The sequence below is a fragment of the Megachile rotundata genome, chromosome 16 (genome assembly GCF_050947335.1).
Source record: "Megachile rotundata isolate GNS110a chromosome 16, iyMegRotu1, whole genome shotgun sequence".
NCBI classification, from domain to species: Eukaryota; Metazoa; Arthropoda; class Insecta; order Hymenoptera; family Megachilidae; genus Megachile; species Megachile rotundata.
Genome location: NC_134998.1, coordinates 2,195,085 through 2,208,182, shown reverse-complemented (window position 1 = coordinate 2,208,182; position 13,098 = coordinate 2,195,085). Strand labels below are relative to the sequence as shown.

The following is a 13,098-nucleotide window of genomic DNA, read 5'->3' as shown; positions in this document are numbered from 1 at the left end:
ATGTTTCTTGTTAATATTTCATAGCATTATGTAAGCTAACAAGTATATTATGTTGATAGTAATGAAGAAGTGTGCGTATGGGAATAATGTACTCAACTTGTAGTGGACAAAGAAAAATATCATAAGATGAATTCGAAAAAAGTAAGAGATACTTGTTAATTTATGTTTCTTAATTAATTGTTATTTTTCAAAATAAAAATGAAGCAGCATAGTCTTCATTATACATTTTCCATATGTTGCATATTAAACATTACTTACAAATTCGCCGTTTTTTATTTTTTTATCATTTTTCCATCGCAGTTTTAAGGGATTTTTATCTTAAACTAACTTGCACTGTTTTTGACTATTTTTTAATCAATTATTAGCATCATTGCTTCACATGCAATATAATATGCAAAATCTATTTTCAATCTTTCCAAGAAGCGTAGCTTTTTACTCGCCGCCTCTATATCGTCTGTAATATATTATACTTCGAAATTAATGACTAGACCCATATTTAATAAAACTTTTATATTTTTTTTTATTTCATTCTCTTGAACACCTTGTGTCTCAATAAATTTGGATTTTATACAATTTATTTATTTTTGTAAAACTAAAATATAAAATATAAAATATAAAATATCACAATAAAAATATAAAACATATAAAAGATAGAAAATCAACACCACGTAATTTAAAAATATAATATAAAGTATAAAATATATTTTTGAAAAGTCACGTATTCAGAATAATAAATGAAGTAGAGCCGATAAAATAGAAAAACATATTTTATCTTATTAAATTATAAAATTTGTCATAAAATATTCACTTCTTTAACAGTATGAAGCTATGTAAACATTTCTATAAATTGTACAAGGTAATTCAAAAAAGATATATATTGTAATAAGTGCATATTCTTTGCGTATACTATTTAGTCAGTCTGCAATTTATAACTTCCTATAGAAAATATGATTTTTATCGATTAAATGATGAATACCGGGTCAATTATGACTCAAATCATACAAATTTATAAATTAAATATTTTAAAACAGTTTTTAAAACAAATTTTAAAATAAATTCTATATTTAACATTCTATATTTTAACATTAAATCTCTTATTTTAAATGACAAAACTCACATATCATCCCTAATTTATTTTTTCCTACTTTAGATCAAATTTAAATATAAGTCCGTGAACCTAGTGTTGAAAAAGGCCTAAATATTTTAGACTCTAAAAATATATTAAAATAACGAGAACATAGTTCCGTTCCTGTAGTATTAAAAAATAGATGTCCAATTCTTATACATATGTATACTGTTTTACTTAACACACAGGTAACTGAAAAAACAACTTAACATCATAAATTTTCGATCCCGGATGTAGTAAAAGAAAATAAATTGAATAAGTCAAAATCAGAGGACGCAGATAAATGTAAAATCAGGGGCCAAAAATAAATGTACAAGCTGCATAATCCATATGATGATAGATCGAGATTAGGTCATGATATTGAGTAAGGATATCATCTCGGTGACATTCAAAGTTTCTGTCGTATAAATTACGTAAATATAACATCTACATAGAAAAATACGTCGTAGGTCGTAAGAGGACAACATAGCTTTGTTTTTTTTATATTTATCATCTGAAAAAAATGCAATCAAATACACGAGTCGTTTTTGTTGCACAGTAATTTTCAAAAGTAGAACATTTTCCAAATTCATTTCACTGAAATTCTGTTTAAGTAAAAAAGTTTGTATTCCTTTTTTATTTCGTATTAATATCAATACTCGTTACAGCAATAAATAATTTAAAAAGTTGTTATAAAATAAGAAATCAAATTGTTAGTAATGAAGAAGGCTAAGTGGAGAATTTGCTTGCTTTCATGTTTTTTTTTTTATATATTATATTATATTTTTGTGGTTCGAATTAAAAAACAAAGACCACATCATAATGAAAGCTGAAGAATGTTGCGAACAACATGAGGAAAACAATAGCATATGACTTTAAAGGTTGCAGATATGTGGGTTTTTGAATTGCAGAACTACTACGCGACAAGTCCAAGGATTTAAACGTTGATTTTTGAAGAATCGATATCAGAGAAAACCATCACGAATAAAAAGATACGATTCTCTAAAAAACAACTTATAATCGCAAATAACATTAACACCATTACATTTTAATTGGTTGTGCATAATACATCAAGAACTTACTGTCAATATATTATTATGTATAATATTTTTTATATGATACATTTTTAGATTTCATGGAAATAAAATACATATGGAAACAGTCGTGAATATTAATAAATATTAACTTCTTGGTAGACTATATTTCAAACTTTCGTACGTAGTATAATATTTTCATATAAAAAATATAATATCAATGTTATACCAATGTTACAATTGTAACATTATATTTTAATAATATTTGACTTTTAACATTACACTATAATAATTTTCGATGAAAAATATACCACAGAATTACTTAATTCGTCAATAAGAAAAAAATATCCACTTTTTTTAATAATTTAGAAAGACTTTCCTACTTTTTTAAGAACACTACTGTATTTATGAAAAATTATTAAAATAATTATAAATAATCAAAATTATTACCCCATTTAATCGTTTTCTTTGTAATTTCTTTGCATCAATAATAAGATATTTCACTCGTATGGCCTACAGTCTTTTAAAAAACTTTTTAAATATAAATCATTTATATCATTAAAAATTTGTTCACTTACTCAATTAATTGCAAATAATGAATATTTACATACCAAAGATGTTTGTAAAATGCAAATTTTTCAATATTTCTCAACATTTCTTATAACCCTCATTTAAAATCCACAAATCAGAATGTACATGAATAAATTATGCGGTAATTCAAACTATATAAATAAAATTAATGATTTTTTTATCACAAAATTATTAATCTCTTCTGTAGATAATTAATAAATATTGTTTGAAAGCAACTAATACGAAAACTTAGAGTAATCACCAAATAAGTTCGCTATTTTCCAACTCTATTCTTGATTAATTAACCCGACTTATTATTTATTGATGTCCCAACTACGTAGATATGTTCAAATTATCTGATTGACATTGCTGTGAAATTTAATACTGTCATCTAATTTTATCGTGCCTGTAATTACGATAATTCTAATACTCTGTAATTATTCTAATTGTAGTTAAAAATCAATAATAAAATGTTAATATACCAATAGAAAATTGCTTGGAGCAACCCTTTAAACTTAAATTTTTAAGCTCCAATTATGAGAGAATTTTGTTTACACCGTACACTAAATTTTTAGAGGGTGATACCGAAAAAGGAGAAAAAATGTTGAGTCACTCTAATGTACATAAACAGCTCCTGAAGTATGCCCACGGTCATACGGTTAATTTCAATAGATTATACAAGTTAAGGGTAAGTGCAGATTGGTTTCTGTAAAGTTGGTATTTAAACGTAAGTATTTTCAGTCTGCTATGTAAATACTTAACGCTGTCGATATTGAACGCTTTGCACAATTACTACTATTTGATTAACCCTTTCATTACGGGTGTCGCCTATAGGCAGCGGGCGCGCGACGACCTGTGTGTATGGGTGTTATATGTAAATAACTGAATATTCATACAATATACTCATTTTCATGTTTTTCCTATAATACGATGAAACAGTTGTTATGTAGCTCTTTAAAAAGTGTACATACAAGACAATCACAAAGTGGCGTTGAAAAACGTTAGTCCGAATATCGAAGACTACTGACGAGCAAAGTGCACACTTCGCGGCGCGGACTGCCGTAAGGAAAGGGTTAATATTAACTAGGACCTTAATTTTCCTCGTACATTTTGAATTTGATAGGAAATTGTTTAAAATGTCAACTACTCTGCACTTTCCCCGAAAATGGGGTAAGAGCGTAACTTGAAGCTAAATACTTTGAAACTTTATTTTATGTGCAATGGGGCAAGAGCAGAATTATTAAGAAATCTGCTATAAAATGCTTTTTACTGTATTATGCAAGTACTCTATACTGCAAACAAGTACTCTTAGCTGAAATATAAAAGGGGATATAGTGAAACAAAACAAGGAAACAAACATACTAAATGGAGAAATTTCGCTAATATTGTAATAAATATAGCCTGTATACGCACTTACCCCGTTTACGAACTTACCCCACTTCACCTTAACTCTACATCGACCATCCAATTTCAATGTACTTATCGGAAATTATATTTTCTATACATTAGATATTATTATCAGAATTATTAGAGCTATAAAGCGTATCAATTGTGCGACCCACCCTATAGATATGAAATGGTCGAGGAATTGATAAAGTATTTCATACGTATCATTCGGTATTGGTCAAGCGAAAGGAGATTTCTGTAAGAGGAATCTCGCGCAAAAGGAATGGCCAACAATCTTGATATAAGTAATGTATTTCTTTTATATCTTCGCCAGATAAAGAATAATGGATGGGGCTTGGTGACGTCGCGCGGAAGATATGATACCTTCCTCTTTTGCCAGGATTCACCGGGATGACGATAATAATAATTTGACCTGGACCGTCTGCCTAGCGAAAATCTATGACCTTCATGGAATTGGAAAATTGAAGGATCGATTCCAGAAGAAACTGCGATTCTTATCCTTTCACGGGAAATCATTATTTACCGGCCGCATAATATATCTTCAACGGATACTTTACTCAATTCTTTTAATTTTTTCTTCAGTAATTGAAAAACAGCTATGAAAAGTTTGGGTGAAGCGTTTGAGTGGAATTTGAAATTATTTGAAATTATGGTAGATAATTGGTTTAAATTATAAATTGGATTTGAAGTTGTTTAAAATTGTGGTGTAAGTTTAAATGAAATTATTTGGCGTAAATGAAACTTGAAATCGTTTGAGATTGTAACATGAATTCAAAATTATTAAAAATTTTTGCGTACAAATATGTGAAGTAAAAAATATTGTGTAGAATAGTATATGTCATTTTTAAAGAACATAAAATTGTCTATTTAATGTAAATAAGTTTTGTGCATAATTTAAACAATTATAACAATTTATCAGAAAAACAAGGGAGTGTTGTAAACAATATAAGTAAATAATATAAAATTGAATATTCTACACGTAATGCTGTATTTACTCAAATATCACTTTTAGATATAAAGGTAATTAGATGTCTTTTCAATATGAATTAAAAATATTAATAAATAGTCAATGAAAAATTAATAACATCGGCGATTTTAAATAACCAGAATTTAGCATCGATGTTTAGAAGATTTCGTTCGAAAATAGTTACAAAATATTAAGAACAAATTTTTAAAAAAGCCGATAATATTCCAATAAACAGTAATGCCATCTAAGATAACCGGTTCCTATAAGTTGTAAAACAGCACGCGTAAATTAATCACATAAAGCAGGCAGCATGCAACAGCCACGAAGGGCCAGATAGGGTTTCATATTTATTAAAAAAAAAAAGGAAGAATAAAGCTCGTCCCGTTTAAATTCCCCAGCCGATGTTACCGATAACGCGCCACTTAAAAGCGATGATTCATCGAGGGCATAGAAGAAATGAGGCACAGGTGTGACAGAAAAATATTAGCGTCGTTTTAGCCATACAAATGGAATCTTTATTTCCACGGCGTGGAGAGTTTGGAGATATCATCGTGAGATTAGTCGTTGTGAACGGTGCTCCTCTCGCTGCATAATTATCGTTGGCGGCACTGCGCATGCTCGAATTATCTACGATCGGTATCGTCACGCGGAAGGGCAGATGCGAAGATCAAATTAGGCTCTCGTTAGAAACTCGATGTTATGTTCTCCGTTTGCTCGGCCTTGGAATAAAGGGCAGTAGAAGGTGTATGTAACACGAGGCGTACAGTAACTTTCAGTTGAAGAGGGTGGTTTCCGTTCTGACACCTACGATCGGCCTCAGATAGTACAAGGTTGGCACACCTGACTCGACAGAATGAGTATAATAACCTTTCGCTCAAATGGCGCTTTTTTAAATGCCGTCTTTACGTGTAACTCTGCAAAATTCCCATAAAAAATACTTAACCTACATCTGTGAATTATTCTGAGAACGCATTATTTCGTGTTTACATATTATGACGAATGTACTGGGAAAACAAATATATTCAGAACATTTCACTCTATACAATTCCCAGAAAAAAATACCTAACTTTACACAATTTTGACTAATATTGATAGTAAAAATATTACGCATATATGACATGATTAGTTACTTATGTATCTAGAAATCGGTTAAGTTACAGTTTATTAAAAAGTGTGTCTTCTAGTCAGAGATTGAACCGCTGCATGATGAAGTGATTACAGTCCATCTTGGAGTGCAACGAACGAGTTAAACCATTGAGTTCCTCTGACCCCGCACAAACGAAGACCGACACGCAGTCGCAATTTAACGCTGAAATAATATTTTTCCGAATTGTAGGTGCACGATATAAGCCATAAAAGCGTACGAGTGACATACGGCCAGGCTCCGGGCCAAAATCACCTCTGACTTGATGGAGTGCTCGGTGATTCCCCTGCTCCTGGACCTACCTCCCCTTCCACGCAGCACGTCCGAACGTCTGACCAACGTCCGACGTGTTTGTTCGCCCCTGAATAAAGCGGCTTTCCTCTGCCCGGGAAACGCTTCTTATCGAGGAAATATCATTTTATTTCATTTATGGCCATAACGTCCAAAGGGGATCTCACTTTTATTGGCCTGGCTCGAATCTCGATCGTATATTTCAGCCTCGAAGCGTTGAACCCCTTTCAATTCCACGTTCTCATCAAACTTTTAATATTCTGTCCACTGGTAAATAGAACGTCGTACACGGAGTGAGTCACGTGACGACTTTAAACTTTAAACGTGAATCGTTAACTGTAAAATATTTTTTAAATGAGAACAATTTTTTTGTTTCTTTGAATTGAGTTTATTTATAGGATGAGTTTCATAACGTGGCGTTTTTAAATAACTTGTAAATTATTCACTGTAGGAACGAAATTTTTATTAAAAACTTGTGTGATTGGTAAAAAAACATACGTGTTGTAATTGTTTTCTTAATTTGGTTTCATATTCGTGAATATTATCATTACATTTACTCAACAAATGAAAACAACAAATGAAATGAAACAACCATTAGACCACAAAATTTTAATACTCAATAATTTCAATTCTTTATCTCGATGAAAAGGACCATTTCAAGAAAACTACCTTAATAAACTTTGTAATTTATTAAACAATCCTTTCAACGATTTTGACAGTCTTACTGAGTAGTGACCCTAAATAAGTATTTACTAAACCTGAAAATGAAAAGATGAAATGTGGAATATAACAAGAAGAAAAAAGGGAAGAAGTTAATTAACCAATTCTATGAAGCGATAAATTTTGTAGTTGCAGTCGTGAAACATGAAAATTGCTATTCTCGAGCCTAGCAGGTTAACTGGCTCGCATAAACTCGAAATCCGATGTTTCACGTGCCATATTCCGGTAAAACTAGCATCTCCGTGTGCTGCTGGTGTCACGTACACACCAGCGAATCACGTCCCAGGCCCTGCTGATCCGTATCAGCCAACACGCGTGAGTTTCGAAGCCGTTCGATCGAATATTTTTGCTAGAAGCGATCACGTTCTATCCGCGATTTCGCATGCCGGCTTCGCGACGCTTTTTGAAATGCACGTGCAACATAACCCTTTGAATTATTGGCAATCTTGTGCTTTAGTAGGTTAACATTGACTTGGAACTCTTGGCGGATGCTGAGTGAATTAGTTCAGTCATTTCTTGAGAAACGGTAGATTCTTTCGATAAAAGTGTACCAAATTGATAAATGCTGTAGGTTAGGAAAAATAGATGGACTTCCGATATTTGTGGGCACTTAAATTCATATTGTATATCTACATATAGGTATCTCAATCATCGTATACCTTATATACTTGCAACTTGGTTCTGGACTTGGTATTGAGATTAGAGCTAAGTTAGGATCTAGGTATTTGATATTTATGATTAGATGCTGATTACAGCTTTAAGTCTCGTTATAACTAGGAACATGGTACTTAGATATCTAATACTTGTAGTTAGACACTGATTCTTATGTACATACCTAAATCCATTTATATAACAAGGTCTCCATATCTCTTGTACTTACATCTAGTACTGGTCTACAAGACACTTGAATATTTAGTTAGTCAATATGAAGGCTCATACTAGATACAAGAAATGTTATTCTACATATTTAAACATTTAGATATTTCAGAATCTAGAGATGCTTCTAAGATATATTATCATATACCTGCCTATACCCATATACTAATATATATCTATATTATTGTGTACCAAACTTAATAACTATTATAGTCAGTAATAGTTCAACAACCAAGCAAATACGAAATAAAGATTACCAAACATATCACCGAATATCACATTAAAAATGTATAACCTAAAATAATTTACCGGTGTTTAGTTCGCAAAACATCGAAGTAGAAACTGGAAACGAAGCATTGAGGCATAGTCGAGAATTTCCATCCAGAAAGCGACGGTACAATCACGATGACCGACAGCCGGATTCGTGAAAAATATGGAGCGAGAGTGGAATTCCACGTGCGTTCCGCTCGAGTCCGGTTAGGTCAACCCGACGTCGTTTTCTTATTCCATATTCCGTTAGAGCGCTCTTGATATCAGTCCGTAGATTCGCGTAAATCGGACATTTAGCTAGGACATTTATCGAGGGTAGCTTTTCGCGGAAAGCCACAAAGTGACGTTTTCCGCTTGCGAATATAAACTTGTTAGAGCCAATATGTGTATGACGGCGATAGAGCGAATATTAAGAGTTCGACGGCGAATGGGAAGGGAGAGGGGAAGAATCGAACGGATATGCGGGCTTCGCCCATGGGAGTATTACGGATTCAAGGTGAGTAGGGGTCCCACGAAGTAACCCGAGACATCAGCGGGGTAATATTTCCATATTCCGATATCGAATAAATGGACCGTTGGCGGGCGTGCGACGCGGGCATAAATCCTTAGGCTACCCGTCATGCATCACCGGCCAGCCGAGAAAGATTCGAAGTCAAGCGGGGGTGGCAGGTGGTCTTCTCCTTGCATTCGTTAGAAACTCACTCTTGGAAATGTAATGACATTATTGCTCCTCCATCCTTTGATTATTTCCTATGATTAGAAAATGCTAGCACGTTGGTCATACTGTGACAGCAACAAAGTTTTGCTTAAAAGTAGAGGTTACAAAATAATATAATCAACCCCTTAACCTATAATTTTCTAGGCAGTTGCGTCATTCATAGCTACCTAATTATTGCTACAACGTTAACACAATTAAAGAATGTTAAAATATTATGTACGTTTTGCCTTCAATAATCCGTGATGATACAATTTAAAATTAGAATTGAACCCAAAATTCAGTTGCAGTGAAAACATGAATCTGGTATATCACTTCTAACTGTGTGGGCCATGTAGTTGTACGTTAAAGGGTTAATTACTATGTACAGAATGAATGCCGCTGACAGATAACATTTCCGTAACAGTACAGAAAAGTAATAAATTTTTAACTTCTGTTTTCTTAAAAACTAGGACAAAAATAAAAAAATTGTGTATTAATGTCTAGATTTTAGACTTGAATATATTTAGAATCATGCCCATATCAGGTTACCTTCTACATAAAACAACCAAACGAATCAAAATGAATACAAGAAAAAATTGAATCCCAAATAGAAGTTTATTCATGAAAACAGCTACATCAAACAACAATGGATGTTCTTTCGGGACTGTCACCAATCGATGAATGAAAAGAACGAAGTATGGAATTTAAATGTACCGTATCCGCAAGAATATCGTCCTGGCCATTTTAAAAATCATCAGATTAGCCTGTTCAATGTCATTCGGACATGCCATTGGAAGATTACTGATCTGAAACGAACGCCACAATGAAATTTTTTAATTTTCCAATTTTTATGTACTTAAATTTGATAGATTCAAACAATTTACATATCTTCGAGCTCGCACATTTCCAAAAATCCAAATTTCTAAATTTTTAATGACCAAAATTCGAAAATTTATTTTCGTTTTTAGTTGCCAAAAATATTAAATTTCCAAATCGTTAAATTCCTGGATAATAACATTCCTAAATCCTATATTCATAAAATTCTTAATCATAAATTTCTTAAACCCTCAAATATTTAAATTTCTACATTCTTACACCTCCAAGTCAAAATCATTAAATTATGAAGTCCCCGAATCTCCAAGTTAGTATATTCCTTGATCACAAATCGAAAAATCACCAAGTCTTAAGGTCTCAAAATACCAACATATATAACTTCCTAAATTATTAATTTCTTATACTTAAATAATTTAGGTCTTTCAAATATCTACATTCCTACACTTCTAGGTCCCCAAATTCCGAAATCCCCGAATCTTTAAATTATTATATCCCTTGATCACAAATCGAAAAACATCAAATTCCAAAATAAGCGTATCTCTAAATTTCTATGTCTTAAAAATTCTTAGACTTCGTAATCCCTAAATCCTCAAAGTTCTATATTTCCAAATTCCTAAACTACTAAATCTCTCAATTTTCATTTCCACAGAACCCTAAATTCTTTGACCTTGAAATCTACAAAGTGGCTTGATAAAATCTCCAAAAATGTGAACAAGCGTCAGATCTCTTCTGATTGTCATGTTTTTTTCCACGGAGGTCAGATTTCCTGTTGACTGTACGTCGATCAATGCTTGACCCACGCCGGCTAGTTCAATGGGTCTACGCATCGGCGACGAGATAAGAACTGCCAGTTCGAGGTTCCGACATCTGATCAACATACCTAGTATTCGTTTTCTGCGCTGAAGGAACTTTTTGCATGCTACACGCACGCTCACGCTGCGCCGCAAACGACGAGGTTATACTACGACCCGTTGGCGGGAACAAATTGGTCACGTGGATCCTAAACGCCGGAAGTCCATGGCAATCTCGTAACGGTGAGTCAATCAAAGGAATGACGGTGTAGATAAATGCGATGTTAAACTGTTGGACAAATTTTGAAAGTACCGTATTTTAAATGATGGAGAGAAAGTAGTACACGGAAAATGATATAATGAAAATACATGAAAAGAAGTTCATGCATTTTAATATATAATTTGAATGCTGATTTGAATATAAATTGAGTACTGATTCATTACTATATTTAGATGTTGATTTATCTGGGAAATTGATCATATAAATTTTAAATATTGGTAATGGTATTGTCGAAATTTTTATGTAAAAGGGTAATATCACTTTAATATTATAATGTGTATATTAAAATACATTGATACTTTACTTTCATTGTGAATATGTATAATGATATTTTTCTTAGATTTTGCATTGCACTATTATTCTGAGGGATACAATTAGTGATAACATAAAATAAGAAATGAAAGTATAATCTTTAGAATCAAAAATATAACTGATCAACATATAACATTTGTGTATAAATAAAACACACATATACATTAGTTTACGATCACAAAAGTCGTACGTTTTGTCTACAAATGTTATTATGAAAAAGTGAGTAGATTTTTGGAGACAACGTTTAGGTTTTGTGAAAATTGAGAATCGAAGTACGTAAACTAGGAATAGGGTTGTCTGACTGCAACTTACTGTTTCTGGAGATGATGTTGAAAACCTATACTTTAAAATTATATGCCTGATATAATTTGATTTCTAGTAAAATCTGAAATATTTTAATATTCTGAATGATATACTTATAAAATGAATATTTCTCAGAAAGTTATCACTGATCCATCACTAATCGCATCAATGTATGATACACTTTAACAGACTATCTCGGTAATACCATGTCGTGTGTATTTAAATAACAGGTTGGCTAAAAAAGCAAAAGGTGAATGTTATTCAGGAAGGTATTATCAGTGTGAAACGGCATTGAAGATAAGAAACTGTTAACTTATCCGAAAGCTGAAAGCAAGAGGATAGCCGGTCGAGCGGGTCGCTCTAAATCCAAAACCGTACCACGTTCGCTTTTCTCGGTCATCGATCTTGACCCTCTCACGGCCGCCTAACTAAAGAAACTTTCAGGGTGAGCTACCCTTATTCTCACGCGTTCATGAGAACGACGTTTCGAGGCCTGTCGTCGTCACGTTTTCGCGGCAACAAATCCCGACACGAGCGTGGTGTGCAGCATCTAAGAAAACGGGACGCCGAGAGGAGCCCTCGGGGCAGGGAGAGCCGCTAAGTGACTAATTAATCGGCGATAGCCTTTCACCGCTGCGTTATTAATGCGCCTGAAAGTAATACACGCGCGTGGTAGACCATTAAAACGCCAGAGGTGAATTTACAAGTCGCGAGCCGCTTAGTTTACGACGAACCGCTTAGGACTGGGTAGCTCGACGACGCGTTGGCAACGATCCCTGTTTTCTTGTCGCGCTTTCACGACCGCATGACACGTTCGACCTGGGCCTGGAACACAAGGCCACGGCCCTGGACTCCTTTCAAATAAACATTTTACGTTATCGTTCTAGTACAGACGAGAAGCAAATCGGATTCCTTAAGGGAAATGAGATAATGAAAGGGAAAGAGCTTGACCATTCGTTTTTAGTTGGTGAACTCGGAAATTTAGAATTCGACGGATTTGGAAGTTTGGGGGAAAAAATGGAGAAATTTGGAAATTTAGGGAATTGGAAATTTTGGGAGTTGTAGACTTTGGGCAATTTTCGAATTTGGAAATTTAGGAATTAGAAATGAAGGGTTTGACGTAACAGGACATTTTAGGAATTGAAAATTTAGAAATTTGGAAAGTTAGGTATTTGCAAAAAATATATACATTTGCAAAAAATTTACAAATTTAAATTTGCGTGTGGGTAATTTGAAAAATAGAAGATTTAGAAATTTGAGAGAATCGGAAAGTTAGAAATGTGGAGAATTGAAAATTTAAAAATTCAGGAATTCGAGGAATTAAATATTTAGAAATTCAGTTGGACAAATGAAAAAGTTTAAAATCACGGAATTTGGGGACATTGAAATTTAAGAAATTAAAAACTTTCAAACATCAAGAGTATAGATAGTAGTTTAGGAATTTAGAAATTTTGAGAATTAATAATGTAGAACTTCAGGAATGTATGCATTTGAAAA

The 13,098-nt window shown here is 32.9% G+C and overlaps 2 long non-coding RNA genes across 5 annotated transcripts in view; both read right to left on the bottom strand.

Moving 5' to 3' along the window:
* LOC143265971 (uncharacterized) overlaps nucleotides 1-13,098 on the bottom strand; it is a 359,864-nt gene that overhangs the window by 172,400 nt on the left and 174,366 nt on the right. The window lies entirely within an intron of this gene.
* LOC143266020 (uncharacterized) lies at nucleotides 8,428-12,373 on the bottom strand. 4 transcript variants are annotated; one of them, XR_013040936.1, is made up of 4 exons: nucleotides 11,611-12,371; nucleotides 10,796-10,995; nucleotides 9,796-9,887; nucleotides 8,428-9,134 (listed from the first exon to the last, which is right to left on the bottom strand). It is a non-coding gene; the product is annotated as an uncharacterized LOC143266020 (long non-coding RNA). The 4 variants fall into 4 exon arrangements; XR_013040934.1 differs by lacking the exon at nucleotides 8,428-9,134 and having other exon boundaries at nucleotides 9,678-9,887; nucleotides 11,611-11,640; nucleotides 11,715-12,373; XR_013040935.1 differs by lacking the exon at nucleotides 8,428-9,134 and having other exon boundaries at nucleotides 9,678-9,887; nucleotides 11,611-11,635; nucleotides 11,715-12,372.